General features: G+C 41.2%; 1 protein-coding gene across 1 annotated transcript in view; it reads right to left on the bottom strand.

The window, feature by feature from the left end:
- The window catches only part of PAK2 (p21 (RAC1) activated kinase 2), a 110,003-nt gene extending 91,646 nt beyond the window's left edge, over nt 1-18,357 (bottom strand). Inside the window, exon 1 of the mRNA XM_066348048.1 lies at nt 18,051-18,357. The gene's annotated coding sequence lies outside the window, so the exon portion shown is untranslated. The remainder of the gene's footprint in view (nt 1-18,050) is intronic.
- Nucleotides 18,358-24,653: the final 6,296 nt, after the last annotated feature.

Here is a 24,653-nt window from a genome sequence, read left to right as displayed (position 1 = left end):
AAGCAATCAATTAACAACTAAAGTGACGCAACTACAAATTGATGCTTCTCATCTCTTTCTGTTTGTCTGTCTGTCTCTGTCTCTCTTGCTTAAAAAAAAAGTCATAGAGTAGCACTTGTCATAGCAAATGACTGAAAACCACCCCACATTCAGCAGGGCTAGGCTATGCTTTGGTAACAAACACATCCACAAACCTCAATGGTTTAACAAAACAGAGGATTTTATTTGAAGTGGACACTTAAGCTTGAGGAAGTTAGCTCTTATCCTTAAGGAGATTTAGGGGGATCTGGGCCGATGCCATCTAAAGTTCCACTACCTTAATAAGTCACTACCAAAATAAAAGAGAATGAGGGAGCATGTGGCTCTTGACTGTTCAGTCCACAGGTGGCATGCCTCACTTCCCCTCATAGTTCAACAAGCACCTGGGAGGCAATCAGAAAATATCTGTTGAATGAGTGCATGAGTACTGAGGAGTCAGAAATCACTTCTTCCACTTCAAGATGATTCGTGAAACAGCATGGCTGTGACTTGATAAATGACATAAAGCACAGTTTCCATGGACAAAATGTGGGGGAAGTATATTGTCCAGGTACTATCTATAGGTCACAAACAGCAAGCAAAGCTTTACTTCACAGAACTATTCTGAGGAGTTTTATTTATTTATTTATTTTTGTATTTTTCTGAAGCTGGAAACAGGGAGAGACAGTCAGACAGACTCCCGCATGCGCCCGACTGGGATCCACTCGGCACGCCCACCAGGGGCAAAGCTCTGCCCACCAGGGGGCAATGCTCTGCCGCCACCAGAGCCACTCTAGCACCTGGGGCAGAGGCCAAGGAGCCATCCCCAGCGCCCGGGCCATCTTTGCTCCAATGGAGCCCCGGCTGCGGGAGGGGAAGAGAGAGACAGAGAGGAAGGAGGGGAGGGGAGGTGGAGAAGCAAATGGGCGCTTCTCCTATGTGCCCTGGCCGGGAATCGAATGCGGGTCCCCCGCACGCCAGGCCGACGCTCTACCGCTGAGCCAACCGGTCAGGGCCACAGAACTATTCTGAATGACGCAGAGTAGTAGCTGGCTGCCACATCCTCCTGCATGCTGTAATGGGAAGAATTCAGAGGCTGCATTCCACTTATGGGAGGGTATGAAATAAAATAATCAGGCAGAAACAGGCCAAAATTAAAAAAAAGCAAACAAAACAAAACAAAACACCACCTCTACACACTTTAAGAAAAATGTTATTCTTTTTTAAAAGTGAGAAAAGCCTGACCAGGCAGTGGCACAGAGGATAGAGCATTGGCCTGGGATGCTGAGGACCCAGGTGTGAAACCCCAAGGTCGCCAGCTTGAGCACAGGCTCACCAGCTTGAGTGCATGATCACTGGCTTGAGTGTGGGAACATAGACATGACCCCATGGTCACTGGCTTAAGCAAGGGGTTACTGGCTAAACTGGAGCCCCCCAGTCAAGGCACATATGAGAAAGCAATCAATGAACAACTAAAGTGCTGCAACTATGAGCCGATGCTTATCTCTCTCCCTTCCTGTCTGTGTCTGTCTGTCCCTCTCTCTCTCCAGCAAAGAGAAAGAAAAAGAAATGGAGGGAGGGAGGGAGGGAGGGAGGGAGGGAGGGAGGAAGGAGCGAGCCTGACCTGTGGTGGCACAATGGATAAAGCTTTGACCTGGAATGTTGAGGTCACTGGTTCGAAACCCCAGGCTTGCCCGGTCAAGGCACATACAAGAAGCAACTACAAGTTGATGCTTCCCATGCTTCCCCTCCCCGCCTTTCTCACTGTCTCCCCCTCTCTAAAATCAACATAAGAGAAAAATAAAAGTGAGAAAAGTTTTTAAAAACAACATTCCTAAACAGTATAAAATTTCAGAGTGGTTTTTTTTAAAAAAGTGAACATCAGTTTTCCTTTACCCTTACCACCCTCTCTCTTAATCCCAACTAGATTAAACTGCTAATAACAGCAATTATACTTCATCAATCTTTGAACTTCCAGCACACAGTACAGAACTTGGCACACACATAGGCTCAACAAATGCTTAGTAAAATGAACTAAGACTAGGAATGTAAATAAAATTATAAAAACAGACATCAATGGGGAATATCATTTTTAAAAGATAACTTAAAAAATTAAAAAAAAAAAGATAATTTAAGGCGCTCTCCCTCCCAGGAACATGCCCAAACCTTTCCCTCTCAGGCGTGCACCTCCTCAACTCTAAGGGTCCCCATGAGACTTGCAACCAGGGGAGCAATAGGCAGCGGCAGCTTGTCACAGGCTAGCCCCCTGAGCCAGTCTCCAAGACCCCCGTTTCTGACTTCCCAGTGAGCCAGAGCCAGAGCCTAGCCCCACCTAGGCTCTCTCCTGCTGCTTCTTTTATCCTAGGCCCCTGATGAGGAACCTTTTTATAAAAACTGCCCACTTTTGCAGTGCTGGTCAACCTGGTCCCTCCCGCCCACTAGTGGGCATTCCAGCTTTCATGGTGGGCAGTAGCAGAGCAACCAAACGGCGCTTCGATTGGCCCACCATGAAAACTGGACAGTCCACTAGTGGGCGGGAGGGACCAGGTTGACCAGCACTGCAAAAGTGGGTAGTTTTTAGAAAAAGGTTCCTCATCAGGGTCCTAAGCTCTTCCTTGTTTCACTGTCCCTAGCTTTAAGAAACATATTCTTAAATTAAAAAAGTTAACTTATAAGACACAGATCTTTCTCAAATTTTTGTAATTACATCAGTGGTGTGGAAAAAAACACACACAAGAAACAACACCCAGTATCAAATTAAGATATTTGGGGAAAATAGAGTGCTATCATGCAGACAGGCCAACACAATGAGAATTTGTTCTTAACATTATCTTTAAATTATTTCTTTTTTTTTTTTTTTTCCTTCCATTTTTCTGAAGCTGGAAACAGGGAGAGACAGTCAGACAGACTCCCGCATGCGCCCGACCGGGATCCACCCGGCACGCCCACCATGGGGCGACGCTCTGCCCACCAGGGGGCGATGCTCTGCCCATCCTGGGCGTCGCCATGTTGCGACCAGAGCCACTCTAGCGCCTGGGGCAGAGGCCAAGGAGCCATCCCCAGCGCCCGGGCCATCTTTGCTCCAATGGAGCCTTGGCTGCGGGAGGGGAAGAGAGAGACAGAGAGGAAGGTGCGGCGGAGGGGTGGAGAAGCAAATGGGCGCTTCTCCTATGTGCCCTGGCCGGGAATCGAACCCGGGTCCTCCGCACGCTAGGCCGACGCTCTACCGCTGAGCCAACCGGCCAGGGCTAAATTATTTCTTTAGTGTTGTTTACGAACATACCCTTCCATAAACTGTGTTATACAATATGGGTTGCCATGCTAGCCTCACACGGCTACTTAAATTTAAATTAATTAAAATGAAACAAAAATAAAATTCAGTTTGTGTGTCATGCCAGTTATATAATAAGGACTTAGTGGCCACATACTGGACAGCACTGTTCTAAACCTTTCTACACAATTATCAAACAGTCAGATAGTGCTTATTCCTAAATCAAAGATTGCCACTGAAAGATTAAAAAACTAAACTTAATACTGAAGTTTGGTTTTTCCCCTCAAATTAGTCAAAAACAGGAGCTCAAACAATTGATTTCTGTATCAACTTGGTTACAAGACTGACAATTCAATAGGTGCTAGTCTGAAGTGAGTAGCAAAAGGATAGTTCTCTGAAAAGGAGCCTAATGTTATATTCTATTTACCGTATTTCCCCATGTATAAGATGCACCTTAATTTTGGGGCCAGAATTTTGGGGACAAAATGTATTACATAAAGTTATTGAACTCAAGTTCTATTCATCATAAAATTCATACAACTCATCACTGTCAAAACTCCCATCCATTAGCTTGTCCTCATCTGTGTCTGATGACAAATCACTGTCTTCAACAAAGGCAAAAACAAGCCCGAAAAAGCGGGAAATGCAAGTAAAAAATCTACAACCACTGTATAAGACACACCCAGTTTTTAGACCCCAAATTTTGGGGGGAAAAGGTGCGCCTCATACATAGGGAAATATGGTATATGAACCCAGTAGTAGGCTAGCACTGAAGAATTTTGTTTTAATCCTCTAGAATTACTATAGAATTTTTAAAGTGTAACCTCCAAAGAACAGAGCAACTGTCTTTCTCTTTCATAAGGAGATCAAGGCTTTCACTTTCATAAAAATCCTGTAGTCTCTGACACCTGGGGATGATTAGTCCCTACACCTCAACAAGGGAAGATTCAGCTTGCAATTTATTATTTCCCCAGATGAAATCTGCTAGAACTGTTCCTAAGAGGAAGCAGTCACAGGAAAACCTTTGAGCAAAGGAGAGAAAAGCATGAGGGACTCCTAAGATATAACACTCCATCGGTGTGATTACAACAAAAAACCCTTTCCAAACGATGTCTAGTGTTATCTATTTGACAAACGTTTTCAAAATTATGTAAATAAATTTCATATAAACACCAACAATAGAAAGTCCCCCAAAAGGGTCCTGTGGTGGCGCAGTGGATAAAACATTGGCCTGGAACCCTGAGGTCACCGGTTTGAAACCCTGGGCTTGCCTAGTCAGGGCACATATGGGAGCTGTTGCTTCTCGCTCCTCCCCCTTCTCTCTCTCTCTTTCCTCTCTAAAATGAATAAATAAAATCTTAAAAAGAAAGTTCCTCAAAATGCTAGTTTATATTATTTAGCATTATTATATCTCAAAGCCATTTCCCCCTCTGTAAACAAAGATAAAAAAGCAGCAGCAAGCACCATCATAAAAAGCTTTTTCTCCTTACTATATCCACTACCTAGCACTATTTTATCAAGTGATTAACACTGGGTCTCTTTATAGGTAAAATAAAGCTGAGTGCTTTTCCCTTGTTTCTAGAATGTAAACAATATAAAAAAAATATTTATATTCTAATTTTGATAAAATGAACAAGTACTGTTTTTGTAAGGAGAAAAAGCGACTGTCATCTTCAATTAAAAAGAAACTCACTCACCTGACCTGTGGTGGGACAGTGGACAGAGTGTCAACCTGAAATCCTGAGATCACCAGTTCAAAACCCCAGGCTTGCCCGGTCAAGGCACAAACGAGAAGTAGCTACTACAAGTTGATGCTTCCCACTCCTCCCCACGACCCCTCTCTAAAATCAATAAATGAAATCTAAAAGAAAGAAAGAAACCTACTCATCTTACAAGAGCTCTTTCAGATATCACTAATACCATTCCCATTGATTTAGTGTCTCTTAATTCCAAATTCATCCTTTCAGCCTCCTCTGAGAATGGATCTTTTGCCAGCTAGCATGATGTTCAACTTTATCAGCAGAGGGCGCAGGAGAGACACTGGAGAAGTACTGCTTCCTGGTTCTAGTATGTCTGCCTCCCAGCACCCCAGCACCCCAGCACAAAGCTTCTATAATACATGGCAAGGTGCTCAGCAGACACGGGCTTCCTCCTACTCTTTTCACGGGACGTTTTGTAGTACCGCTTTGTAAACAGCTTTCCCTGGTACCCTAGAGGACAGATATCCTGAACGGGTCTGCCAACATAGTATTACAATGACCCATCTACCATTTAATGATCTATAAACCATGCTCTCTCCAACAAGTTCCAGATCTCAGCTCAGAAGAAGGATGGCTCTTCCCTGTGTGCTCTATCTCAGCCCTGGGTATAGAGCGGCTCTATTTCTGCTGTTCCTATGTTTCAGAGAGTGCTATTTACTTCTTACTAGCTAATTCCTCATTATTCCATTTTCCTATTAGAGTCATTAATTCTTTCCATGTTCAAATCACTGTGTGGTTTCTTTCCTGATTGGACCCAGAGTGATACAGTCCCTTCCATTAATTAATATGACACATATTTCCTTAACTTCAATCAGTGGGTTCTAACTTGACTTCTCTTTCTACAAGATTATAAACTCCTGGCTGGAAGAAATACTTTTCATACTTCTCTGTACCTGACACCGACATAATGATGTTAACAGAGAGCCACCAACAAATGTTTAAACACACACACCAAATGATTCATATTCTATATACCTTCATTAATTTAAAGCCACTATAAACAAGTAACACATTTTCTAATAACCCACTTTATTTCAGAATTTTCACCACAAAAAGCATAAATAATTAGGATAGCATAAGAATGCATTTCTCACCTGGTCTATGGTGGCGCAGTGGATTAAGCATTGACCCGGAATGCTGAGGTGGCAGGTTCAAAGCCCTGGGCTTGGCTGGTCAAGGCACATACAACAAGCCAGTAATGAACTAAAGTGAAGCAACTATGAGTTGATACTTCTCATTCCCCACCCCTTATCCTCTTTCTGTAAAATCAATAAATAAAATCTTAAAAAAAAAAATAAGTGCAGTTCTGTGTCCGGAGGATCAGCCAGCAGCTTAGACCTAGAGAGCTTATAAAAGACCTTGTAAGACAAGAGATAACGAATTGCTCATGCTCACAGGCTGTTCAAGGCTACAGGGTCATACTGGGGCTGAACACGAACGATGCTTATTTTTGCCCAAATATAAACGAGGTAAGACATTATGCTCAGAACAAGGATGAAATTTATTTCCAAACAAATAAAATAATTATGTTGGAGTGACATGGTTGAAAGTGTAAGAGACTTTATGGTAAGTCTCTACTCTGCTTCTAAAAAACCTAGCAGAAAGTCCCCTTCTAGCAGCACAATATCATCAATACTCAGCTTATCTCCTATGAGGAAAACGGGGAGAGGTTCAGAAGCTACCCTCATTGGCCCCAAATCCAATTTGTGTTGTTAGCTTCTGGTCAAACAGTACTGCCTCCAGCTTTCCCAATAAAATATAACTAGCTTGTGTAAGATCCACATCAAGTAGTACTTGTTTTCATCAAGCCTCAAAACCAGCTCTCTGTGGAATTAACTCATAGCAAATTAGAACTGGGAGCCATACCTGGAAGTGCAGAAAATACAAGCATCAAGCTGAGTTCAAACATGGCAAGAGTTGCATTATTTTTCAAACACCTTTACATAATATAAAGCAGAACCCCTGAAAGTGTGGTATGTGAACTACTTATTACCTGTACTCAATGAAATACAAAAATTGAGATAAAGCATTTAGAAACTCTTAGAGCAATCTGACAGGATAATTTGCTGTTGACTCTAACAACAAATGGGGCTTGTTATTTTGTATGTCTGTTTTTTCTTTCATTTCTATTTTATGGCATTTTACAAATGTTATTAGTTCATTACAGACAGTTTCTGAGAGGCAGTGATTTAAAGATTTAAAGCACTCCATTCTTAACATAGTGAACTTTCCTAAAGGAGCTAGATATTACATTTCTCCAAAAATACACAAACAGCCAATAAGCACATGAAAAGAAATTCAATAGGATTATCAATCATGGAAACGTAAATTAAAACCACAATGCTATACTACTTCATACCCACTAGGATGACTATAATCTAAAGACAGTACTAAAATAAGTTTAGCAAGGACATGGAGAAATCAGAATTCTCACACACTGTTGGTGGGTTTGCAAAAGGGTACGTAGCTTTGGAACTCTCAGCTCCTTCTCAAAACCTTTTAAAAGGTTTTTGAGCCTCCTTAAAAACCTTTTAAGGGTTATATGACTCAGCAACTCCACTCCTATGCATATACCCAAAAGAAATGAAAGAAGTACACACAGAAACCTATACACAAATGTTCACAGAAGCACTATTCTTAACAAACAAACAAATGAAAGGGAGCATTTGAGATCTTGCTCCCTAGCATACATCATCAATTTGGCTCAAAGAAATATAAAAAAATTCTAAAAAAGGGAAGGAAGGAAGGAAGGAAGGAAGGAAGGAAGGAAGGAAGGAAGGAAGGAAGGAAGGAAGGAAGGAAGGAAGGGAGGGAAAGAGAGAGAGAGAGAGAGAGAGAGAGAGAGAGAAAGGAAGGGAAGGGAAGGGAGAAGGGAAGGGAAAAAAAAAAGAAAGCAAGGAACCTAAATTTCCATCAGCCAATGAATGGACAAATAAAATGTGGTATATTCACACAACAGAATATTATTTGAGAGACCGGCCAGTTGGCTCAGTGGTAGAGTGTTGGCTCCGCATGTGGATGTCCCAGGTTCAGTTCCTGACCAGGACACAGGGCATACAGAAGTGATCATCTGGTTCTCCAACCCTCCTCCTTCTTTCTCTCTCTTCTCCTCCCACAGCCATGGCTGGATTGTTTCGAGCACACTGGCCCCAGGCTCTAGGGATGGTTCTGTGAAGCCTCTACCTCAGGTGCTAAAAATAGCTTATTTGGGAGTGTGGCCCAGATAGGCAGAGCACCAGCCCCAGACAGGAATTGCTGACTGGATCCTGGTCCAGGAGCATGTGGGAGTCTGTCTCTCTATCTCCCCTCCTCTCACTTAGGGGGGAAAAAAAAAAAAAAAGACTATTATTTAACCATAAAAAGGAATGAAGTATTCATACATACTAAAATATGGATGGAACCTTGGAAATACTGTGCTAAGTGAAAAACAAAAACAGTCACAAAAGACCACATATTATATAAATCCACTTATAGAATTCACTTCTTGTCCAGAATCAAATATAGAGACAGAAAATGGGGCGAGGAGGCACAGTTTGGGGCCAAATGAGTGACTGGTATTGGGCACAAGACTTAGCTTTGGGGTAATGCAAATATTCTGGAATTAAACAGTGCTGATGGCTGCATAATCTCATAAATAGGATTTTAAAAACACTTAAAAATCTTTTAAAGGTAAATTTTATATACAGTATGAATTAAATCTCATTTTTTTTAATTTAAAGAAAAGAAAGAAACCATGGTGGAGCAGGTACAGACACAGCGAGCCTGACGCAGGACCTGGCTGGCTGGCTCAGTGGATAGAGCACTGACCAGCATGCAGACATCCCAGGTTCAATTCCTTGTCAGGGCACGTATGAGAAGTGAGCATCTGCTTCTCTTCCCCTCCCTCTCTCCCTTCTCTCTCTCTTCCCCTCTCATAGCCAGTGGCTCAGTTGATTTGAGCATCAGCCCCAGGGAAACCCCTAGGTTGGTGGCTTAAGTGTGGGCTCACCAGCAGGGTATGGGATCATGGACATGACCCCATGGTCACTGGCCTAAGCAAGGGGTCCCTGGCTCAGCTGGAGCCCCCGGTCAAGGGACATATGAGAAGGCAATCAATGAGCAACTAGGCACCGCAGCCTTAACTTGATGCTTCTCATCTCTCTCTTCCTGTCTTTCAAAAAAAAAAAAAATCATTTGTTTCTTTCTCACCCTTATCATAATACCCAATTTCCAAAACTATCCATGCTTCCCAAAACTGCTTCCTCAAAACTTTTAAGTCACCAGCTTATGTCTTATTCTTATTTACTTTCCCCAAATCCATTTAGTGCCTCCCAGTCTACTCTTCCCACTGCAAGGAGCAACCTTAAAACACATAAACTTTATCACTTCAGCTCTTAAAATAAAGCCAAGATAAAGTATTCTCATGACCAGGCCCCTAACTTTTCAGACACATCTCTTCATAGTCTTTCCCTCTACAGCAGTGGTAGTCAACCTGGTCCCTACCGCCCACTAGTGGGCGTTCCAGCTTTCATGGTGGGCGGTAGCAAAGCAACCAAAGTATAAATAAAAAGATAGATTTAACTATAGTAAGTTGTTTTATAAAGATTTATTCTGCCAAACTTAGTGAAAATCCAACATAAAGTACTTGGTAAGTAATTATTATTATATGCTTTAACTTGCTGTAACTCTGCTTTATACATTTTATAAAGTAAAGGTACTTCCCTACTTTATAAATCACCATTACTGTGGAACTGGTGGGCGGTTAGAAAATTCTACTACTGACAGAGATACAAAAGTGGGAAGTAGGTATAAAAAGGTTCACTACTCCTGCTCTACAGGCTTTAACTTTTATCCATTCTTTGTTTGTTTATTTATTTTTATTCAGTGAGGAGGGGAGGCAGAGTCAGACTCCCACATGCACCCCGGCCAGGATCCAGCTGGCAAGCCCAGCAGGGAGTGATGCTCTGCCCATCTGGGGCGTTGCTCCACTGCTTAGCAACCCAGCTCTTCTTAGTGCCTGAAGCAGAGTCCATGGAGCCATCCTCAGCACCTGGAGCCAACTGGCTCTAATCGAGTTGTGGCTGCAGGAGTGGGGGAGAGAGAGAGAGAGAGAAGCAAAATGGGGAGAAGCAGATGGGCACTTCTGTGTACCCTGTGTACCCTAACTGGGAATCGAACCCAGGACATCCACACGCCAGACTGATGCTCTACCACTGAGCCAACTGGCTAGTGCCTATCCATTCTTTTATTTTCTGTAAATAGCTATCTCAGGTCTTCACACAGGATCTTCCTAGAAGGGTTTTCTGTTCGATGACCAATGATTCCATTTGTCTGGGACTGAGAGTTTTCCTGGGAAACAGGGATTGAGTGGGTCACTCTTTCTGTCCACCATCTCCACCTTTTTTTTTTCACAGAGACAGAGAGTGAGTCAGAGAGAGGGATAGACGGACAGACAGAGATGAACGGAGAGAGATGAGAAGCAACAATCATTAGTTTTTCACTGCGCGTTGCAACACCTTAGTTGTTCATTGATTGCTTTCTCATATGTGCCTTGACCGTGGGCCTTCAGCAGACCGAGTAACCCCTTGCTGGAGCCAGCGACCTTGGGTCCAAGCTGGTGGGCTTTTGCTCAAACCAGATAAGCCCATGCTCAAGCTGGCAACCTCGGGGTCTCGAACCTGGGTCCTCTGCATCCCAGTCCGACGCTCTATCCACTGCGCCACCGCCTGATCAGGCCACCATCTCCACCTTTAAAACTCTAAGTAATGTGCTCGCTTCGGCAGCACATATACTAAAAAAAAACAACAACTCTAAGTATTGGTCTAAATACCACTTTCTCAGGAAACTTTCTCTTACACCTCTTCACTCTCAACCCATGCACATTAGTTTATTCTCTTCTGCCTTTGCTTTAATCACAGTGAATTTGCTTTTTTAATGTCTTCTATGTTATAAACTCCATAAGCCTCTAATAATAATAATATTAATAATTTTTACCCTGGCCAGATAGATCAGTTAGAATGTCCACCCAATGCTCAGAGGTTGCTGGTTTGATCCCCAGTCAGAGCATATACAAAAACAGATAGATGTTCCTGTCTCTCTCTCTCCTTTCCCCTCCCTCTGAAGTTAATAAATTAAAATAAATAAATTTTCCCTGGCTAGATAGCTCAGTTGATTAGAACATTGTCCCAAAGCACAGATGTTGCCAACTCAATCCCTAGTCAGGATACATACAGGAGTAGATCAATGTTCCTGTCTCTCTCTCCCTCTCTCCCTTCCTCTCTCTTTCTCTTTCTCTCTCAAATCAATACAGTAAACATTAAATAAAAAAGAATTTAATCATTTTAAAAAAGAACTCAAGGAGAACAAATGAAAACTTTCAAGATGTAACGTCATGTAAAAAATGCAAGACTGTAAATTATACAGAATATGACTCCAATTTTATAAAATTAAACTATGTATACACATATACATAAAAAAGAAAAACTATTAGCAGATAACATACCAAAAAAATATCAACAGTAGTTATCCATAGGTAATAACATGACTATTTAAAAAACTTTATTCTCTATTTAATCAGCAAGGCAGAAAAATTTTAGGAAAAATTTACAACAGATACTTTATAAAACATCTAGCTATATTTCTACTATTGTATCTGCCAATGTAACTTATTAATAATTTGCTCTCTAGAGCACCTAAAATTGTGTAAATGCTTTACCTCATTTCTTGTTGAGCAAGTGTCTGTTATATAACAATTTTGCTTCATTCACAAGCCTATAAATGACTAAATCTCAAAATTAAAAGGAATAGGCCCTGACCAGGTAGTTCTGCTGGTTGGAGCACAACCAACTGAACCACAACAATCAAGGCTGTGGGTTCAAACCTTGGTCAGGACACATACAAGAGTCAACCAGTGAATGCATGAATGAATGGAAAAACAAATTGATGTTTCTCTCTCTCTCTAGCTCCCCCCTTCTCTCTCTAAAATCAGTAATTTAAAAAATTAAATAGAAATTAATTTTAAAAGTGAATATTACATCTTAACAATACACCTTGCTCTTATGAAATAAATGCAAAATAAAACCTTCTATCTTTACAAAAGCTATTAAAAATTTACACGAAAAGATATTACCAATGTAATAGCTTGATCAGGAAGACATGAATGCAGATTAAAAGTACCCTGTATAGTCTAACCAGGCGGTGGTGCAGTGGATGGAGCATCAGCCTGGGATGCTGAGGACTCAGGTTCAAAACCCCTAGGTCACCGGCTTGACAGCGCTCATTCAGCTTGAGCGTGGGATCATAGATAAAACCTCACAGTTGCTGGCTTGAGTCCATGGTTGCTGGTTTGAGCAAGGGGTCACTTGCTCTGCTGGAGCCCCCCCCCCCCAGGTCAAGGCACGTATGAGGAAGCAATCAATGAACAACTAAGGTACTAGAACGAAGAACTGGTGCTTCTCATCTCTCTCCCTTCCTGTCTGTCTCTCACTCAAAAAGAAAAAAAAAAAGTGCCCTGTATACATACACATATATGTAAATTACTTTTAACCAACACTAGAGTTCTTCTTGCACCTCTGTCTTACCTCAGTTGGCAAAAATTGAGAAATAACTCATTTCCAGATGAGTAACTCATGTTTTCAGCATATTGCAAATAAAGGTTATAGGTTAATGTGTTAAGAAAATTATATAAGAACAGTAAGAATATGTAAATCATAGTGGAGGTCAGGAAAGACTTCCAAAAGAAGTATGGTCTCAGAAACTTGGTCCTGAGATTCCAACCTCTTTTAGAAAGAAGTCTTTCCTTCAAAGGCTGAGATTTGAAGGACAAGGATCAATGAAGTAGGTAACAAGAGATTGTCAAAAAGAGGAATGTTTTTCCTTTTCAGGTGTAATGCTTACAATAAAACCATTACAACGTTACTTTTGGAATCCCTATAATGCAACTAATTTTCACATCAACCTTAAACTCCTAAAAACATGTTTATACCTGTATTTTATTTCAGTAGCCAAACTATTTTATACTTTGAAAACTCTTAACTTGCTCTCACAACTAACAAAAAAAGTCCAGAAGGATTAAGATTAAAATACAACAATTATTAAGAATGTAAGACAACCTGACTGGTGGTGGCAGAGTGGATAAAGCATTGATCTGGGATGCTAAGGAACCGGGTTTGAAACCCTGCGATGCTGGCTGGAGCAAGGGGTCACTGGCTCAGCTGGAGCCCCCTCCCCACCAAGGCACATATGCGAAAGAAATCAATGAACAACTAAAGTGCCACAATTATGAGTTGATGCTTCTCTTCTCTCTTCCTTTCCTGTCTCCTTCTTGCTAAAAAAAAAGAAAAGAAACAAATGGTACAAGACAATATAGAAATTTTTTTTGATAAAGGTGAAAAGAGGAAGATCTTAAACAGAAGGTAAAGGATTAATATCTATTATGTATAAAGAGTGTCTACAATTCAATAAGAAAGTATAAAGTATAGACTAGTTTGGTCTTTCAGGAAGGCAACTTGGCATCTACTGAAACTTGAGATGTACATTTAATAATTGTTTTTATGGAAAAACTTGCATACATATGCACGTACACAAAGATATAAGGAGTTCATTAAGGCTTCAGTTTAAGTTGCTCAAAATTGAAACTAACATAAATGACCATGAGTAATTAAAGTTACAACTATATAACAAAACAAATACCTCATAACTGTTGAAAGATGAGCTACAACTATTTGTATTGACATGGAAAAGAATATATAATAATTTTTTATCTCAAAAGATTAAGGTAAAAACTACACATAGTACTTATTTCTAACTGTATAAATAAAACAATATTATTAATAGTGGGTGCCTCTAAGGAATGGGACTAGAGTGAGGAAAGACTAATCTTCATTTTTTACTCTAATTGACTTGCTTGAACCTTTTATAATAAGCATGTTCTCCTTTTGGAATTTAATTTATAAAATAAGGGAAAAAAAACTAGTCTGTTACGATCGTTATCCTTGAGGGCTGAGAATAAAGTGATTTTTATCTTGTTCCTTAATAATTCTCACTACTTTCCAAATTTCCTATGAGAAATACGCATATTTTTTAAATCTGAGAAGCCTGTATTATTTAAAAAAAAAAAAAAAAAGCCTGACCTGTGGTGGCGCAGTGGATAAAGCATCAACCTACAACACTAAGGTTGCCAGTTCGAAACCCTGGGCTTGCCTGGTCAAGGCACATATGAGAGTTGATGCTTCCTGATCCTTCCCCCTTCTCTCTCTCTCCTCTCTAAAATAAATAAATTAAAAAACAAAACAAAAAAACCCTGTATTTTACTTCAGTAGTGAAAGCCCTGTATCTTACTTCAGTAGTGAAAGTAATTGTTTTCCCTGAAAAATAATTTTTAATTTAATAGTATGGTCTCAGAAACTTGGTCCTGAGATTCCAACCTCTTTTAGAAAGCAGTCTTAAATATAAGTTTGGAAGCAGATCATTTGCTGTACAAGCAATTAAATGTAAAACCTACTTTAGAATGGAATATTAACTGTTTATTAAGCACTTAGCAATGCATTTGCTAAGTACTTGAGGTAAGCACGTTATCTCATTGCTCTCAACAGCCCTACAAATTTGTATTCTATTGTTATTATTATTACCATTTTACAGACTAAAAAATCAGATCTTGAAAAGAATGCCTATCTTGGCCAGGATTCACAGCTCCTAACCACCTGGGATACATGGAATAAGAGAGGACTAATAATGTACCTCAGAGATAATAAGCTAGAACTCAAATCCTGCATGAGTGTTTAGATTGACTAATTTTAAACAGGTTAGTGTTCCTGAAATGAATAAGTAGTGAAACTCAATTCTGATCACAGAAGAAAACAATCAGTGTTTATTCAAGGTAATAGGAGCTATTTTTTTCTTCTTTGTGCTTCTACTAAGGTACAAGGATACAAACTGGAACTCAGATTTAAAATGTGTCAGATGTGTCAGTAGCCTACCTAACACCTTCCCTCTTATTAATCTGAAATTAGTTAGCCCTCTAACTAATTGGCAGTAGGGTTTTGAAAACAAATTGATCAGAACCCTGAAGGCTTAAACAGGCCCAGTTTCCACTTTCCATCAAAAGTATAAAATGTCGGCCTGACCAGGCAGTAGCGCAGTGGATAGAACGTCAGACTGGGAAGCAGAGGACCCGGGTTCGCGACCTCGAGGTCGCCAGCTTGAGTGCGGGCTCATCAGGTTTGAAGAAAAGCCCACCAGCTTGAACCCAAGGTCGCTGGCTCCAGCAAGGGTTTACTCCATCTGCTGAAGGCCCGCGGTCAAGGCACATATGAAGCAATCAATGAACAACTAAGGTGTTGCAACGCGCAATGAAAAACTAATGATTGATGCTTCTCACCTCTCTCCGTTCCTGTCTGTCTGTCCCTGTCTATCCCTCTCTCTGACTCACCCTCTGACTCTGTAATAAATAAATAAATAAATAATTAAAAAAAAAAAAGAACCACAAAAGTATAAAATTTCGAAAGCCAAAAGAAACGTTATACTTGATCAGAATGATCTAGCCATTTTCAACCCTTTTCATCACATGACACGTATAAAGTAATTAGTAAAATTTTACAGCAAACCAAAAAATATATTTTTGCCGATCTGAAAAAAATAGGTAATGATTCATTCCCACTGGACAGCTATTGTGTTGGCTGTTGGCATTTCTTTACTTGACAGTCTAACAGAAAAGAGGTCAGGCCTGACCTGTGGTGGCGCAGTGGATAAAGCGTCAACCTGGAAATGCTGAGGTCACCGGTTCGAAACTCTGGGCTTGCCTGGTCAAGGCACATATGGGAGTTGATGCTTCCAGCTCCTCCCCCCTTCTCTCTCTCTGTCTCTCTCTCCTCTCTAAAAATGAATAAATAAAATAAAATAAAAATAAAAATAAAAGAAAAGAGGTCAGTGCTCCTGAGTCAGGTACTGCATGTTTTAAAAATTCACCAGTCAAAAACCGCTGGAATAATAAATATTAACAGATTAAACATAAGAAGGATTTAACAGTACCTACTTAATTTATCCTTAGCAATTTGAACAAGTGCTCTCTTTTTTAAAAAATATAATTGAAAGTTTATCCTTAGCTACCTGAATTAGTTCTAAGTTTTCTCTTTTAAAAAGTATAATTGAAAAAGAAATATACACCACTGTTACCAAGTCTATTTGGAAACTGGCCTATCGCAAACATCAGAGAAACATAGGGACCACTATTCATTTGTTTAGTAGATATACTCCAACTACAAACTTACTGTAACCTTATGAATTTGGTATTAAATGTCAAGAAGTCCAGAAGAATAACTCTTTCTTTGAATAATTGGTAAACCAAGAATCATGGCCCTAAGGGAAGTGGAATACCTAGGAGCTCTTCCTTAGTAAAAGTATCTGCTTACAGAAAGAAGGAGAGAAGCTGATATCACAGGCTGTTTTACACTTCAACATTCTATACCTTAACCCCTTAGGCCAACAAGATCTCCCATTAAGTTGAGGACAACTGACACTACCAAATGATGACACTATTGAAGCTCAGTACTAGGTCATAACTAACAATGAACTATTTAGTGAAAACACAAAACTCACTGAATTTAGGTTGTCTTTCACCAAAACCCAAAAGTGGGTTTAAAATATCTTACAGGTTAAAAGCATTTTCAGGTTCACTTTTCAGTGTAAATCAGTGTTTTTTTGTAAATCAGATTTACAAGCCAACCTAAGGATGAAAGAAATGCCTTAAAATCAATACCCTACATAAGAGAATATGAACAAAGTTTTTCATTTCTTTTTCATATATATGTATATAAAATATACAAAAGTCAGTATGAGTGTGTTATACAAATGCCACAGAGCATCTGGCAAAGTTGACAAGTTCTAACCTGCTTTAAAAATTACTATTCACTGCCTTCATACCAACCTAACTTCATTTAATACTATTTTTTTAGATAACCCTACACACACACAGAAAAAAACAAAAACCAGAGCAAATTCTTGTACAATTCGATATCCTGCCCACTTAGAAGAGCGGAAGAGTCGAACAGAGCAGGGGAAAAAACGTGACGTGCACAACCTTGATCCAAAACACAGCTCGTCGTAGTCTAATTTTAGGCCTAACCATTTTAATTGTCTTTTTACAGTTTAAAAAGAAAACTATAGATCACTTGTAAAGTAGAACTGAAATAACTATGCATTATTTATGGAGGAAACAAATCACGCTCACACCAGAATCCCATTAAAATTAAAATATAAGAAAGAGTACAACCCCACAGCAACTGACAATGGCAATTACCTTTCATACTAAAGTTCTTGGATGAACTTTATCTTTAAAGTCCACCGAGGAATTTGTGGGAACTGAGGGTGCGTGTGTGCCTGTGTGTGTGCTGTTTTATAAAGAAAGCCAAACATGGTTAAAATCCAATCTTCACCTAAATTACCTAAAGAAGCAAATATTCACCTCTTGGCTGAAGATCAAACAAAAATCACAAGAAGATCCGAAAGTCCTGTTCTTTAAGTGGAGGCCCTCAAACCCTCGGAAAATGATGTTTTTACGAATGCTAAGTATGGAAAAGATTAGATTTTATTTTAGAAAGAGGAAAAGGTCTCAAGACAATATGCCTGAGCAATAAAACAGGGATGAACAGAGGGGTAGCTGTGAAGGGCTGGGACTCAGTAAGACGGGAATAACTCAAGAATAAATCCCGAGACGTCCGGTGGAACACTAAGTAAACGGAGAAAAGGACGAGGCAGAAACGCGAGGGAAAGGAGACGGGAGAGGGCAGAGCCCGCGGCGCGACACAGGGCAGGGTAGGGCTGGGTCCAGGAAGAGTCGGACCTCACCGGCCCAGCCAGCTTCCCACTTCGGGCTCAAGCGAGAAAACAGCCCCAGGGAGCAGACAATGAGCCACCGCCCCAGGCACGCAGGTGGCCGCGGCCCCGGGCCGCCAGCGCCCGGCAGGCCGCGGAGAAAGGAGGAATTGGAGCGACAGCCCCGCGTCCCGGCCTGTCTGCACACTTACCCCTGGCGTGGAAAGGTCCCCGCCCAGCGAGGCGCCTCCGTCCGAGCTGCCGGCGGGCCGCGGAGCCGCCCCGGGCAGGCGTGCGGCGCGGGGCGGGGAGGACACGGAAGGGGCAGCGGGACGGGAAGAGGAGCCGCGGTATCGCAGCCGCTGCTGTCGCTAGGCCGAGCGGCAGCGGAGCCCCACGGACGCCAGAAGGGGAGGGCAGGGAGACTTCGGCAATGGCGACGGCCCGGGCTGGAGGGGAAGCGGAACAACCGCCGCCGCTGCGCGTGGCCACAACTCTGGGGGAGGGCGACGGCGGGGAGTGCGGAGGGGCGGGTCCCGGGGCGGGTCCCGGCCCAAAGCCTGGAACTTCTTGGGGCGGAGACGGGCACCGCCTCCCAGTGGGCGGGTTCCCGTGGGGGCTCCTGGGAGTTGTAGTTGGGGATATGTACAGCTTCTCTTTTTTGGGGTGGGAGTGGGAGTGGGGTGGGGATGCTTTCTATTGAGACAGCCAGACCTTCGTTTAATTAACATGTTCTCCAGTCAGTTCCGTGGCAACCAAAGATGCTGACAGATGACAGCTATCACATGAACCTGCTCCAGGACATTTGTTTCTGGGAATTCATTCATTATCCATTTTGCTTTTTGCCTACAGACTCTACTATAGTTTGTTGCTAAATTAACTCCTACCTCCTTGTAAATTAAGGCCTCCATGTTTTATCCTCGGAGGAGTTATCAATGTATTTACTAATGCTACAAATATTTGAGTGTCTAATATGTACCAGAGAGTATTAAGGCATTAGGGATATAAAGGTAATCAGGAGTCACTTTGCTTTTGTAAAACTTACATATATGAACACATGGTAATTAAAATAGTGATACGTGGACATGAGGAAAAACTGGGGAGATTACTTTGGAAAGCTTGACCAGAGAAGGCATCTTTAAGGAGGTGACATTTAAACTAAGAACAGAAAGAGAGACATGAGAAGCACCCAGAAAAAAGCATTCCAAGCAGAAGGAGAAAGGAAAAGGCTTGCTAAGTTCAGTTAAGAAGGCCTGTCTAGTTGAAACTTAGGGCAAGAAGGGTAGTGTAATATGAAAACACTAGAATAAACAAGATTTAGGTCAGGAAGGATCTTGAATGCCGTAGTAAGGAGTTTGGACTTTATTCCAAGAAGCTATTAAATTTAAGCAAGGATTTGATGTTATTTGATTACACTCTGAGATCACTAGATTGCTATGTAGAGAATGGAGTACAGAGATGCAATAGAAGAAAAATGAACTGCTACAAGGTAGAGAGCAGTGGAAATAGAGAAAGATAGCCAGATTATGCTATCTATAATATAGAGCAAAAACTCAATTGATGTGGACAGTACAAGAGAAAGGAATAAAAAAGCAATAGAGCACACTATTAGAAAACCTTAAAAACAAGCCCATTATTAAACACAGAGAAATGTTGGATAAACTAGAACATCCTTTCAAAGGCATAACTCACCTTTCAAGAAAAAAGATACCTCTGATAGTCTTCTAAACACTACATTCAACCCAAAGAGGAAGCAAGAAACCAGAATAGTAAGCAGTGTGGTAAAGCCATGGTGGTGTAGACAGGGAATCTACTTATCTCAGAAATCCCTATGGTCCTACTGGCTACAAAGGAGAGAGAAGACCAAAGACAAGGCCATTGGCCCGTACAAGGAGTTAGGACTGTAATCCTGAATAAGGCTAAGAAACTCAAAGAGCTACTCCCTCCAAAAACAGACTGGGAAAAAAATCCTTTTACCAGCCCAGGTATACAAGTAGACATTGGGTAAGGAAGGGATAAAAGCTTCCCTTTAGAATTCATAACCACAGGTCTGGCCTGGGTCGCACAGTGGATAAAGCATAGACCTGGAATGCTGAGGTCGACGGTTCAAAACCCTGGGGTTTCCCAGTCAAGGCACACATAGGAAGCAACTACTATGAAAGTTGATTCTTCCTGTTTTTCCCCTTCTCCCTCTTCTTTCTCTCTCTCTCTCCCTAAAATAAATAAATAAAATCTGTGTGTGTGTGTGTGTGTGTGTGTGTATGGAAATTACTGAGAGTAGCCTAAAGAAAAAAGAAATATAAAAAAAGATGAAGTGACACAGGTATAGATTTTATTTGCATGAGCCTAATAAAAACTCCAGGAGAGAGAAAGAAGAAAACAAAAAAGGCAATATATGATAATAGTTAAGGATCTTCTAGAATTTACTAAAAACAAGAACCTTCAGATTCAGAGAGCAAAATGAATACAACCAGGATAAGTAAAAAAAGTCATTTCAAACATGTACCAAAGGTAAAGCAACCAGAAAGAAAAGGGAGTATTATTTTTGAAAGACCAAGACCAGAAGTGGAGAGGGAGAATGGGAGGAGAGAGATTAGAAACATCAACTCGTAGTTGCTTCACTTTAGTTGTTCATTGATTGCTTTTCATACATGCCATGATGGGGTGGGGTGGGGGGCAAGTGACCCCCTTGCTTAAGCCAGTGACCCTTTGCTCAAGCTGGCGACCTCGGGGTTTCAAACCTGGGACCTCAGCATCCTAGGCAGGCACTCTATCCACGGCACCACCACCAGTCAGGCAATGAAAAAATATTTTCAAAGTACCAAGAAAAAATAACCAAATAGAGAAATGTACACTCAGCTAAATCATCAGTCATGAGTGAAAATAAAATAAAGATATCATCAAATAAAAACAGATATGTTACCCAAAACAGTCACTTATTAAAGGAACTCCTCAGGAGGAAACTGATTCCAGGAGTAAGGTCTGAGATGCAAAAAGTCAGGTAGATAGCTAAACCTACCATCCTATCACTGATTAGGACAATGCTGAACAGCATACTTAGTCCATACTATTTCATTGTCTTCCAGCCTACCAAACCTTCCTACATTCTATAACCTGCCAATAGCATATTTTGTGAGTTTGGGGAATAATACAGATAAGTGTCAGTCACCTCACTCTTTATTTCTCTATCTCCATATCATATCATTGAAAATGATCAAAACACATATATAGATGAATAGCTTGAAATGAGTATCTGACTAGAATAATCCTTAAACTCATTATATTCTGAAATAATTAGAGCTGTAATAGAGCTTTCCAGTTCCCAAACATATAAGTACCATCTTCCATGAGAAACAGTTAAAATATCTAAGTTCCTGGTAGAGTGGCTCACACACACACACACACACACACACACACACACACACACACACACACACACAATATCTCTATCCCCCCTAACTTTTGGTTGAGGTATCCTGTCTCATGTTATTTTCACCCAAAAGAACATAACACAATACTTTAGGAAAAATAAACCATAAAAGTGAAAGAAATACCGGAACACAATAACCAAGAGTCCTGGCCAATGCAATGAATAGAGCTCTGTCCCTCAGCGCTAAGGTCACTGGTTGGAGCCTGAGGTCGCCAGCGCAATCCCAGGGTTGCCTGCTCAATCCCACAGTCACAGGCTTGATCCCAAAGGTGCTGGTTCAAGCCCGGGTCAGGGCTTGGCCCTCGATCTAAGGGCAATGGCTGAAGTCCCAGTGAAGGCACATATGAGAAGCAATCAATGGCACAATTAAGGGGAACAAGTTGGTGCTTCTCTCTCTCCCTCCCACTCCCTCCCTCTCCCTCTCCCTCTCCCTCCCACTCCCTCCCTCTCCCTCTCCCTCCCTCTCCCTCTCCCTCTCCCTCTCCCTCTCCCTCTCCCTCCCTCCCTCTCTCTCTCTCTCTCAAAAAACTCACAAAAAACGAGAAGAGTGCCCATTTTCTTGGCCTTAAAACAAAAAGACCATATACAGGATTACAAAACTGATTTTTAAAAACTAAAGTACTTATTCAGTTTTAAAATACCCAAAGAAGATAATATAGAGTTCAAAGACAGATATGTTTTGTTATATCAAAAGTGATATCATGCCTGACCTGTGGTGGCACAATGGATACAGCTTTGACCTGGAATGTTGAGGTCGCTGGATTGAAACCCAGGCTTACTTGATCAGTGCACATACGAGAAGCAACTACTACGAGTTGATGCTTCCCACTCATCCTCCCTCCCTTTCTCTCTCCCTCTCTCTCCTCTCTATAAAATCAATAAATACAATATTTTTAAAAAATGACATCATGGCTTGGCTGGAGGTAACTCAGTTGGTTACAGCATCATCCTGATACACAAAGGTTACAGGTTCCACCCCAGTTCAGGACACATACAAGAATCAACCAATGAATGCATAAATAAGTGGAACAAATTGATGTTTCTCTCTCTCCCTTCCTCTCTTTATAAAATCAATAAATTAAAATTTTTTTAAAGAAATAGAAAAATTAATATATTTTTAAAAAGTGATGTCATCTGCAACCAATTACTAGGCATGAATGATCTATTCAAAGTATTCTTCACTCACACTCACATTTTATTTTATTTTATTTTTTTGAGAGAGGCAGAGAGAGAGAAAGAGGAACATCATCGAGCTGCTCCTGTATGTGCCGGGGAATGAAACCAGCATCTTCATGCTCTGGGATGACGCTCCAACCAACCAAGTTACCCAGCCAGGGCTCAACTTTTATTGATTTTTAGAAAGACAGAAGAGAGGATAGGAGAGAGGGGGTGGGGGAAGAGAAGCATTTGTTGTTCCACTTAGTCGTGCATTCCCTGGTTGCTTCCCGTGTACCCTAACTGGATCGAACCTGCAACCTGTTGTTTCCTGCAACCTGTTGTTTCTGGACAATGCTCTTAACAAACTGAGATAACCGGCGAGGGCCCATATTCACATTTTTATACTTCTGAATACCTGTATAAATGAGTGAATGACTAAAACATGTAACAAGCCACAGTCTCGAATATTACCTTGAAAATGTGTTTCCTGATGACACTTGGCTCTGACATGCAAAAGAAAATAGACATACACACACACTTAAGAGATTAACAGTACCATGTTAACCATACCTCTCTAACCATATTCTAAAACATCTGTTGTTACTGAATCTTAACTGACACAAAATCTATTTCAATGCCTCTATGTTAATTCCATTGTGAAAGAAATGTTTGTAACACAAGAAATTCTTTATTATAAGAAAACTAATAAAACTAGACTGGGTCAAAAATTTTCTGCTTTATGGCATTGGGTTGCCTTTTTCAATATTTAAGTTCTCAAACACATTTTCAAAAAGAAATGTTATCCCTAGTCAAGTCATATATATAAAATTATAAAAGATGTATTCCCATAAAAACACCAGAATGTTTTAGGAAATTAAGCAGTTATAGCATATAAAAATGTATATCAGCCTGACCAGGCAGTGGCGCAGTGGATAGAGTATCGGGCTGGGATGCAGAGGACCCAGGTTCGAGACCCCGAGGTCGCCAGCTTGAGCGCAGGCTCATCTGGTTTGAGCAAAGCTCACCAGCTTGGACCCAAGGTCACTGGCTTGAGCAAGGGGTTACTCGGTCTGCTGAAGGCCCGCGGTCAAGGCACATATGAGAAAGCAATCAATGAACAACTAAAGTACCACAACGAAAACCTGATGATTGATGCTTCTCATCTCTCTCCGTTCCTGTCTGTCTGTCCCTGTCTATCCTCTCTCTCTCTCTCTCTGTAAAAAAAAAAAGGAAAATGTATATCACATCCCTTTACTCTATTTAAATGCAAAATACCTTGGTTCATCAGCTTGTTTTGGAACATGCTTGCCCTGAATAGAAGAGCATACTTGCCCTTTAATTTTTTAATTAGCTTATGACACTTACTTTATTATCTATTTTCCCCAGGAAAAACAATAAATCAAGACTTCTTTTTTTGGCCTGGCCGGATGGCTCAGTGGTAGAGCGTCGGCCTGGCGTGTAGAAATCCCGAGTTCGATTCCTGGCCAGGGCACACAGGAGAAGCGCCCATCTGCTTCTCCACCCCTCCCCCTCTCCTTCCTCTCTGTCTCTCTCTTCCCCTCCCGCAGCCGAGGCTCCATTGGAGCAAAGATGGCCCGGGCGCTGGGGATGGCTCCTTGGCCTCTGCCCCAGGCGCTAGAGTGGCTCTGGTCTCAGCAGAGCGACGCCCGGAGGGGCAGAGCATCGCCCCCTGGTGGGTAGAGTGTCGCCCCCTGGTGGGCGTGCCAGGTGAATCCTGGTCGGGCACATGTGGGAGTCTAACTGTGTCTCCCGGTTTCTAGCTTCAGAAAAATACACACACAAAAAAAAGACTTCTTTTTTTTTTTTTAAATGTTCATTTTATTGATTTGAGAGAGAAAGAGAAAGTCAGGAAAATCAATTTGCCCGTGTATGTGCCTTGACCGGGGATTGAACTGGCAACCTCTGCGCTTCTGGATGATGCACTAATCAACTGAGCTATTCAGCCAGGGCAATCAAGACTTTTTAAAAAATCAACAATGTTATTTTTAATACAGATATGGTACATAGTGTTTAAGTACAACAGGACAGAGATTCCAGTTAAATAAAATTAAAAACTTTTATTTTCCCCCATATAAAATTACTAAATTAATGTCTCAAAGAAAATATAACATGCTGAAAGATTTAAATCACACCATTATTCACCATAGGATTTATGATTTACCAATTACATACTCTACCACATTGGTAAAAGGATGAACTTTTTTTT

Source organism: Saccopteryx leptura, chromosome 8 (assembly GCF_036850995.1).
Source record: "Saccopteryx leptura isolate mSacLep1 chromosome 8, mSacLep1_pri_phased_curated, whole genome shotgun sequence".
Taxonomy (NCBI): Eukaryota; Metazoa; Chordata; class Mammalia; order Chiroptera; family Emballonuridae; genus Saccopteryx; species Saccopteryx leptura.
The sequence above is the reverse complement of the archived record's forward strand: the minus strand, read 5'-3'. Positions and strand labels throughout refer to the sequence as shown.